The sequence below is a fragment of the Hibiscus syriacus genome, unplaced genomic scaffold, assembly GCF_006381635.1.
Source record: "Hibiscus syriacus cultivar Baekdansim isolate YM2019G1 unplaced genomic scaffold, ASM638163v2 tig00110988_pilon, whole genome shotgun sequence".
NCBI lineage: Eukaryota > Viridiplantae > Streptophyta > Magnoliopsida > Malvales > Malvaceae > Hibiscus > Hibiscus syriacus.
The window spans coordinates 1,443,664-1,454,599 of NW_024062942.1; the positions used below are offsets into that span (position 1 = coordinate 1,443,664).

A 10,936-nucleotide genomic window follows, 5' to 3' on the forward strand; every position below is an offset into this window, starting at 1 on the left:
ATCGAAACCGAAAATTATAATGTAATAGGTAAATTTACAATGTAACCGGTATAAATATACCGGTTTTATGAGAAAATAGGTTAACATAATGTATCGACACTTTTAAATTTGTGTCAATACGTTTTTAAATTACGCGTTTTTTCCTTCATTATTTATATGTAACGCTATACAAGCCCCAAATCGATAAACCCTAAAGGTAGTTCTCTTCTCTTCCACACCGACGAATACCAGCATTCATAACGGTTATGATCATTTATTCATGTAAATTTATCGAATGCTAGGGTATTGATTTCCAGATTGGACACTTTTTTCCCTTCATGTGTTTGATAGGTATGTTGTCGAAATTATAATTTTTTAGAATGTTAGTATTCGGAAAGAGGGGTTAGGTTTTAAAGTTTGCTGTTTTTGAATGGTTATAGATTGAAAGTTCAATCTTTGTTCGCGAAGATAATGACTATCAAATGGAGCCCCATCGTATCAATATTGAAGAAAATCGAAAGCGACCAATAAGTACCAATGTATTCATTTAATTGTTCTTGAAATGGTAATTGGATTAAAGTATTTAATCCAATTTAATTGATTCAAATCTCTACAGTCTGACTGAATGCGAAAGGATAAAGGAAGCTCATAATCATGTTGACAACATAGTCAATAAAACCCTTTGTAGGGTCCAAATGGTAAGCTAAGAATTGGTAAGGTAAGTTTCTTTTGAGGGTTTAGGGTTTAGAGCCCTCCAACGTAAGGAGTGCATGATTTAACATTACATATAATAGTTGTATTCAGTTGTTGAAGAATTGTTCTTAATTTTATATAAGGATAATTGTTATGATATACGTTCACGTTTCGGGACCAATTAGTTAGATGCATGCAGTAGCTTATATCCTCGAGGCAGAGCACAAAAAATCTGGCACTTAAAGATTTACCAAGAGCGGTAGCTTTTGCTCTGCATGAAGACCAAACCTAGAATCAACTTTGCAATCATGCCTATCATGTTGAAGAGAACCTGCTGAATAATAGGATTTGCACACAAATACAAGCATTTTAAACGCTTCAGCATGATAGGTATGATTGTAAAGTTGGGTTTAGGGTTTAAAATGCTTACAGTTGTGTGCAAATCATATTATTCAACATGATAGATATGATTGCAAAGTTGATTCAAGGTTTGGTCTTCATGGAGAGCAAAAGCTACCGCTCTTGGTAAATCTTTAAGTGCCAGATTTCTTTTGCTCTGCCTCGAGGATATAAGATACTACATGCATCTAACTAACTGGTCCCGAAACATAAACGTATATCATAACAACTATCCTTATATAAAATTAAGAACAATTCTTCAAAAGCTGAATACAACTATTATACGTAATGTTCAATCATGCACTCCTTACGTTAGAGGGCTCTAAACCCTAAACCCTCTAAAGAAGCTTGCCTTACCATTTCCTAGCTTACCATTTGGACCCTGCAATGGGTTTTATTGGCTCTGCAGTCAACATGATTAACCTGGATAATCCCAGTTACAGAACTGATTCCGGCCATGATTGCGGGAGACTCTAGTCTACAGATTGTTTGGCCTTTATGTGATGATGCAGATAAAATATTAAACGGTCTCGTAAGTCACAATCAAAATAGACTAAGAGAGGAAATTTTGTTAATATAGGGTTAATTTTGTATAAGATTTATAATGTTGTATACTATTTATAATTTTGCATGTGAATGTAATTATGTATGAGATGAGAAAAGTTAGAAATAGGTTGTTGTACATGTTTCTTATACACAAGAGGGGTCATGTTGATACTTACGATATATGGAGATCGTTGTCATCACGTGCGGGACTGAATGACCATTCCATTCCGTCTTCGAAAAAAATCAGTTGATGTAGGCTGTGTGCTTGTATTCAAACTGAGCTTGATTTGAGGACATGTTAGTTTGTTATGTCCCTCACCGTTGTAGTACCCACATTGCCTAATTTTCTTCTCAACCTTGTTCTTCGGTATTTCTTTTCGCTTGTTTTGTTTTCGTTGAGGGTCACGAACGTTGTTTACTACACTGCTCTGGTTGACTGAATCATTCAAACCAAACGAGTTTTCAAATTCTTCTATTAGTCTTTTCATATCATCTCTTGTGGTTTTGAAAAACGCTTCTATCTTTGATGCAATGTAGCAAAATCTACTTGACATTAAACGTAGAGCAACGAACCTTGCCATTTGCATCACTTCTGGAGGCATATTCAAGTCAACAAAACTGGGTGCAGAAGCCTTCGCATCCTTAGTCCACCTACTTTGAATCAAAGTCTCGGGCAAATATGTGTAATCCAAGTGCTTCAAAATGTGAAGTTGATGGCGACACGAAAGTCCAATGGTCTCGAATTTTTTGCAGAAGCAATTTAAGGTTTTCGTACGAGAATCAAAACTAATTTTAAATATCCTATTTTTTTGTTTGTACTTTGTCAAAATATAATGTTGACATTCATGTGATAAGGATTGAATCTCTTCCTGAATCCAGTACAATGTCTCTCGTTGAAGTTCATATTGGAATGCACGAAAAGATAAGCGGGTAAAAATCTCATCAGAATGGCTTTCAAGGTCGACTAGTTTTGTGATCTGGAAGGGCTTTGTCTGGGAACTTAAGTAATCCTCTTTCAACTTGTTCATACGCATTCTACTAATTCCATCTTCAATTGCACGAACAACATCTAAATACGTCTTCTTGTGTTTCAGTGCAATTGCGAGTGAAGCATTCATAGACTTGCACCTTTGTGTTGAGCGAATATTGGCAAAGAAATGACCGGTTAGATATGCTTGTGCCCATAAGTGCCAAGTATTTCCCTTCTCAATCACCCATGGATTATTTTCAACGTTGAATTCTGAAACAACCGAACGCCATTGAATATCAAATTCCTCGGTTGTCCACCAGGAAGCCATGCATTTTGAGAATGCTGATAACTCTGTAAAATGTCATATTTTGGGACCTTTTCACTTAAGTTATTGAGTGTTTAATAACTCATTTAGGACCATGTAGATGCATTTAGAAGCATTTAGTTGCATGTGGTGGAATTCAGTTTGTCGTAGTATTTTATTTTTACTGCGGTGCTGCTTTATAAGAAAAATACTTGCCTGATGATGCGGTGCTGCTTTATGGGAAATGTACTTGTCTGATGATGTACAGGTTTTACAAGAAAGGAAAAGAGGAAAGAAAATGTCGTGACATAAGTATATGTCTGAGCAAAATGAATTTGCCGAGTTCAGTCGGCATTTCGAAAGTGCTCACATTGCGAGATCCTGTAGATCCTGTTTGTCCTTGGGTGCATGCAACGGGATTTTTCCAGTCCATCAGCCAGCTACCCAGGCTGCATCATAGCCTATCTTGCTCGACTCCCAAGCATCAAGTCCTAGGATTTGTTTTCCCCTATAAATAGAGGATGAAGCCACATGGAAGAAGACTTTGGTTCCACCCAGATTTGAGCTTTAAAAGTTAGAGAGAGAAGGTCTTACTTTTCTCAGTCAATCCTACTTGCCGTGGCATTTCTCCTTGACAAGCCGAAGGGAGTGGCGTTCTAAGCATCCAAGAGGAGCTAGTTCGCTAGGAGCAGTTCTTGGTGGCTGAGGAAGGCATTTGGCAGTGCACGTTGAAGGCTTTTTCTCCTCCCTTGAGTTCTTGCTTTCATATTTTATTGTAGGGTTGTAAGGAACGAATGAAACTTGCTTTGTGCTTGTTTATTTCGAACCCGCCATGAACTAATCCTATTTGGTGGGAGTTCACTTGGATGTTTAAGTTTTTATTGCAATGAATGGTTGATTTTCTATACTTTATTCTGTTTTGTTTGTGAAACTTAATGCCTTAAGGTTGTAGGAGCTACGAGAGTAGCCTTTCCTTAGGAGAGCTTGAGGGTTCGAGAGAATGCCTTGGCAATTTATCTTTAGTCTTCGAGAGAAGCTAGGGAGGAACTACATAAACAAGGGGTTTTAGGTAGTAACTAGGCCTAATTCACCTTAGAGATAAGGCTAGGATTTCATTCGACTAAAAGGAGTTGTACAAGAAACGATAGGTTAGATGTTAATGCTGCAGCAAAAAGGTATTGCCGAGACATATCTTGTTATCTGAACCAATAAGATCACTGCAAGGGTTTACGCCAATCGGATTTGTCAGGGTATCTTTAATCTGTCGAGTCCCTTACAAGAGATAGTATATGACACCTCTGTAGACTCTGTCGGGCAGGTTAGGTATAGAAGAAATACTATTCAGAGAAATAAACTTAGATTTTCCTTGTGACTCTTACCACTCATTCCCATAGTAGCTTGTCGTGTGAGAAAGCTAAAGTCATATATATATATTAAATCTAGTATTTGCATTTTTATTTTGCCTTGACATTTCTATTTGTTTGCATGCGTCAATTTAATTTGCCGCAACATATCCATTTGCTACCATACCACTATTCCATTTCCACAACATCCATCTCATTTTGCCACAGTATTATCATTTGTACTTACCATAACTAACTTTACTTAGGTGACAAAGTAAAGTGCCTTGACAAACCTATTTGATTTCCCCAATTCCCTGTGGAGACGATACTCAACTTATCACTTTATTACTTGTTCAATTGTGTATACTTGCACACATATCCGCACTCATTTATAGTACTCACAAAGAGCATACAAATGCTGCTGTAAATTTTGGGTCACCAATGTTAGCTTGTGCATTGCGAGAAAGATACCAATAACATAATCTGTGCTTAGCATAAGGCATAACAGATTTGATATCCCTATGCATTGCCCTATCCCCATCGGTGACAACTGAAATAGGCGATTTATTCATCATGGCTTCTAAAATATTATGTAGCACCCACTCAAAAGATTAGGACGTGTTATGGTGATGATTGACACCGACAATAGACATAATTGGTCGACCATACAAATTATCTTTGTACGTTGTGTCGAACGCAATTACATCACTGAAGCATGTGTAATCTGATCTCGATGTAGAATCCGACCAAATAAGATTATGCAATGCCCCTGATTCGTCTACCGAGTATGTCATAAAAAACCCAGGATCATCATGTTTCTTATAATCAAAGTAAGCAATAAGCGCATTCACATCCCCATCGACGATTTCCTTTGCTTTACTTCTTTGAAGTGTATTGTACATGTCTTTATGTGTAAATCCAACATTATGATAACCCCCTGCCTGCTGCGTTAAATAGTTCATTACTTGTGACGTTCCAACACCAATCTCTTTCAATGTTGTTGCCTCATCGATATCAGCCTTACTTACAGCTCTATTAGAACGCATAAATGGTGTCATAGCAGGTGTGCACAATGCATGATTATGTTTTTTTATAAGACTTACTTTATAAGCCACTGATCGTTTGTATTTGTTGTTGTAACTACGACTCTAGCCTTGCATCCTGTTCTTGTGACTGGCATATGAGCACGTTGACGATCAACAATATTGACTTTTGATACTCGAAACCCTTCTTTGGAACAACAAAATTCTTGTGTCTTCACATTCCCTTCCACGTCAAGCCTTGTTGTTCCCTTACGTGCACTAAACTCATGTTCTCGTGCGAATCCCTTGTAAAAGTACCAAGCTTGATCACGTGAAGAGAATAGTTGACCAACCAATCTGTTAGATTCATCAACATTATGTACTTCATGGCATTCCTCGGTTGGCTTAACATTGTCTGCATCAGTATGATCATGGCAAAAATTTTGTTGTGCAAGTTCAGTGGTCCCGAAGTTGATGGAGATGTAAGTAAATGTTCATTGAACATGTTTCAGTCGTGCTTTCAATAGGATGTGGTATTGGTAGTGGTAGTTGAAGGGTGGATACAACATTAAATTCACATGACATATTTAGGTATGTACAATAACTAGCTAAATATATGTCGATACATTTTCTAAAAGTATCGACCCCAAAATATCGAAACCAATAATTATAATATATTAGGTAAATTAACAATGTAACTGGTATAAATATACCGGTTAATTAGAAAACATGTCAACATAATGTATCGACACTTTTGGAATTTGTGACGATACTTATTGTCCATAATATAAAGTGTCAATACATTTATTAAAAGTATCTATCTCAATAACATTGAAACCGATAATTATAAATATGTAAATTTACAATGTAACTAGTATAAATATACTGGTTTTATGAGAAAATAGGTCAGCATAAAGTATCAACATCATTTAAATTTGTGTCGATACTTTTTGTCCATAATGAATGCCAAACGAGATGCACGCGTAAAATGTCGATACATTTATTAAAAGTATCGATTTCAAAAACATCGAAACCGATAATTACAATGTAATAGATAAATTTACAATGTATCCGATAGAAATATACCTGTTTTATGAAAAAAAAAAGTCTAAATTATATATCGACATTTTTTTAACTTTGTGTCGATACTTTTTTTCAGAATGAATGCCCAACGAAGTGCATGCATAAAGTGTCGATACATTTAAAATTGTATCGATCTAAAAAATATCGAAACCGATAATTATAATGTAATAGATAAATTTACAATGTTACCGGTATAAATATACTAATTTATTTAGATAATAGGTTAATATAAACATTATCTATTACATTATATAAACGCTACTTAATATGTTATTGTACTTAATAATATTTTCGATTAAATACCTATTTTATTATATAAACATTACCTATTATATTATATTATATAAGCACTACCTAATATGTTATTGTACTTGATAATATTTCTGGTTAAATTATATAACATAACCGATCTAAATTTTAATCAATCACTTATTTAATCGATCACATATTTTTTAACCGTTTTTTAGTCGCCGCATTGCAAAAGCTCCCCTCTACTTGAGTTCACGTGACTCGTCGTTGTTCCCCCGGACCTTCGTTCCCCAAAATCCGTCACAGTTGGATTTTCAACGAAATCAGTGGGGATTCCCCCTCATTGACCCTTTGAATGACCTCTTGAAAACCCTCCCCGCCTATCTTCCCCCATGCCTCCACCACCGCCACCGTTGCCGCCGCTGTTAACCACCGTTTTCTTAATCTCTTTCCAATGGCTGCTGCTCTCAAAAGCTACTCTCACTCACCATTCATGTTCTTCTAGCCCAGAAATCTTGTCTAGATCCCCATGCCCTCCTTTCAGTTCGACGCCACCTTTCCCTTTCTCTTCCTCTTCTGGGTGTGGCCATCCTTCTTTCCAAATCAATTGCTCCACTCCTCACTCCACCATCTCCATTAACAACCACTCTTTTTCTTTACGCAGCTTCGATCCGAACTCATCTTCTCTCACTTATCTCCTTTACCTTCATCGACTACACTCTCTTCCACTTCCACTTGCTCTTCTTTCCATTTCCTTCCGATTAATCTCTCCGGTTCACTATTTCGAATCTCCGAGGCTTATTGCTATAGACTGTCGGTTCTCCATTCTTGTTTCCCTTCAAGTCTTCCCAATTGTACCCAATGTGCCTGGGCTGCGGGTTGACCCGTCCTCTTCCCGAGCAGGATGCCATGCTGATGTACTGGGTTACCTCGAAAATTTCTTCTTCCACATGGGTTTTCAGATTGAATAGGACGAAGCTCAAGACTCTTATTTCTCGAGCTGTAAAGACTGTAGATCGAAGAATGGTGTTTGCGGATTCAATTCATCGGATCCCAACAAAAATTTCATTTGTTTCCAAGCCAAAACCACCATTTCCCCTATTTGGAATCACGTTTGATCACCCTCATAAAATTGCAATTTTATCCTCTGTTTTCGCATTAATCTTCATTTTCCTAGTTTTCTCAGTAATATTTGCTGTTCTCCGATCCAAGAAACTCAGATCCCAATCCGTAGAAGAAAACCCGAAAACTTTATTCCTACGGCGTCATCGTTCCGCTAGTCTTCTCCCTCCCGTTTTCACTTACGAAGAACTGGAATCTTCCACCAATAAATTCCACCCGAAACGCAAAATCGGCGACGGCGGCTTTGGGTCGGTGTATTTGGGTCAACTCCACGACAAACGGATAGTAGCAGTTAAGTACCTTCACAAAACAACCCCTTGGGCAACGCTTTATCAACCAAGTTTTTCTGCAACGAAATCTTAATCCTTTCGTCGATTAACCGCCCGAATCTCGTTAAACTTCACGATTATTGCCGCGATCCAAGAGGGCTACTTTGGTTTACGATTATGTTCCAAATGGAACCCACGCCGACCATCTTCACGGCTGTCCAAAAGCTTCGCTGACTTGGCTGGTGAGACTCGAAATAGCTTTGCAAACGACTCTGGCCATTGAGTACTTGCATTTCTCGGTTCTGCCGCCGATTCTTTATCGAGATATCACAACATCAAATATTTTCTTTGAGAGAGACATGAGGATTAAAGTTGGAGATTTGTCTTTCCAGGCTTTAGGCTTTCCCTGAAAACTAATCATCGAAGAGCCGTATACGTGTGCTTAGAGTGTCGTATTCGAATGGGAGTAATGCCGACGTGGTAAAGAGTTGATTTGGATTTGACATCACGTGGGGAGTTAGTGGGGTCGCACGTGCACATGTGGGGTTTGACTCGACTACATTTCAGATGTGTTTACTCGTTTTCTTAACTGTAGTTTTACAGTTCTTTACTATTTTGCCTCTTTTTGTCGGTAAATTTCTATATTTACCATATGTATGTGTACATAAAGAGAAAAATCATTCCAAAATTTACCCATTTGCAGTGTTTTATCAACTGGAGTTAAAAGATTTACTAGAAAAACACTATTCATCCAAAGACAGAAACCCAATTTTAAAATATGTTTGGATACAAAGGAGCCAAGCAAACTCAGCAATATCAATTCACATAATTTTTTAAAAAATATATAAAACGGTCTTTACAAGCATTAGCCGCTAGGGGTGTATTCGGTTCGAACTTAATTCGATTGACATAAAAATCATAGTTTTTAGTTTGATTCAGGTTGTTTCAGTTCGACGGTTTTTCACTGTTTATTATTTTTCAAACTCAGTTGGTAGTGTACAAAGTTCTTAACCTTGAGGTCGTGGGATCGAGTCCCACAGAGGGCATTTCATAATTCAGAGGTCTTCTACGGAAGTTGCTCTCAACCTGGTGTTAGGGGCAACCTACTATCTTACCTCCCTCTTACCCCATTACATATATGAATAAGGGACAACCATTTTTATTATTTTTTAAACTCAACTTCCAAAATAAGCAAATTTAAAGTGAGTGCAAATATATATTTAAAATTTAAATAAAATATTATTATTTTCAATATTTTATTATAATAAATTCAGTATGAATGTGTTTTGGACATTTATTTTATTTATTTTTTAATTCAATTTAATTCGGTTCAAACAGTTTCAATATGAAAAAATTAAAATTGAACCGAATTGCATATTTATGTTTTTTAAACCGAATCAAACCGTAAATTAAGAAAACGGAATCGAACAGAATCAAATAATCCACTTCAAATCGATTTTTCGGTTTTGGTTTGGTTAGCCTCTAATGGCTTTCAAAAGAATTATATTCGAAATACGTTGTGGCGATTCATAAGCAAAATACATAAGAAAATTAATAGATAAAATACCTGGGACTGGAATGGCAATGGCTTCAGCAACACCCAACATCTCAAATAGGTGTGGTGCCTTTTATAGCCACCACCGAGGCTTTCGTCGGACCGGTCCCTTAGGAAGCTTTCGGTGAGTCACTATAACTATGGTGGTGACTCACCATAGGCAACAACGTGGACGATCAGAGTCGTGGCAGCAGAGCTTCTAGAGGCTTCAGCGACGAGGTCGCGTGGCACTGGAGTGTTGACAGCTGGACGTTGGACCACCTGGTAGAGGCGGTGGCTGGCCTTCTGGAATCATCAGAGGCGGCTGAAGGGCTAGGGTTTCAAACCCTAGTATGAATGATATAAACCCTAAAGGGTTTGGGTTATCTGTTTGGGCCTGGATTGGTCTGGGCCTCCAAGATTTGTAAAACGGGCCTCCGGGTCTTGGGCTTGTAATAATATATTTAATAATAATAATAATAATTATTATTATTATTATAATAAAAAAATATAATAAATAATAATATAATAATAATAATATAAATAAAATCGGGACAAAAATTTAGTGTCTACAGCTGCCCCTCTTTGCTCATTCTTGTGTTAACAAGAATAGAGCAAAGACGAAAAGACAATCAATTTTTGTTCAATTGACTTCTCTTGATTAAGATGGAAATGTTGAACAAGTTCTCCTCTGGGATTAGTTCTTCTCATTATGAACTTTTCCATTCTTCCACTGGGGATGACAATTTATCTTCTTCTATGATGTAATCTAGCAAAAAGTTGAACAAATTCTTCTCATTATGAATTTCTTCTTCTTCTTCAGATAAGTTCTTCTCATTATGAACTTTCTCTGGAAATATTGATCCATCAAGTGATGAATTTGCAAAAAGTTGAACAAGTTCTTCTCATTATGAACTTCTTCTTCTTCAGATGAGTTCTTCTCATTATGAACTCCTTCTGGAAATGCTGATCCATCGAATGATGAATTCAAGCAAAAAGTTGAACAAGTTCTTCTCATTATGAACTTCTTCTTCCTTCTTCATATGAGTTCTTCTCATTATGAACTCTACCTGGAAATGTTGATCCATCAATGATGAATTCAAGCGAAAGGTTGAATAAGTTCTTCTCATTATGAACTTCTTCTTCCTTCTTCAGATGAGTTCTTCTCATTATGAACTCTACCTGGTAATGCTGATCCATCGAATGATGAATTCAAGCAAAAGGTTAAACAAGTTCTTCTCATTATGAACTTCTTCTTCCTTCTTCAGATGAGTTCTTCTCATTATGAACTCTTCTGGAAATGCTGATGACCCGAAGGTTTTGAAACATCAAAAAGTTCCCGAAGGCTTTTTGGAAACATCATGCACTGTAGGACTTACAGATGACCCTAAGGCTTTGAAAACATTAAAAAGCTCCCGAAGGC

The 10,936-nt window shown here is 37.0% G+C and overlaps 1 pseudogene; it reads left to right on the forward strand.

Moving 5' to 3' along the window:
• Positions 1 to 6,978: 6,978 nt before the first annotated feature.
• LOC120149017 lies at positions 6,979 to 8,509 on the forward strand (annotated as a pseudogene).
• Positions 8,510 to 10,936: the final 2,427 nt, after the last annotated feature.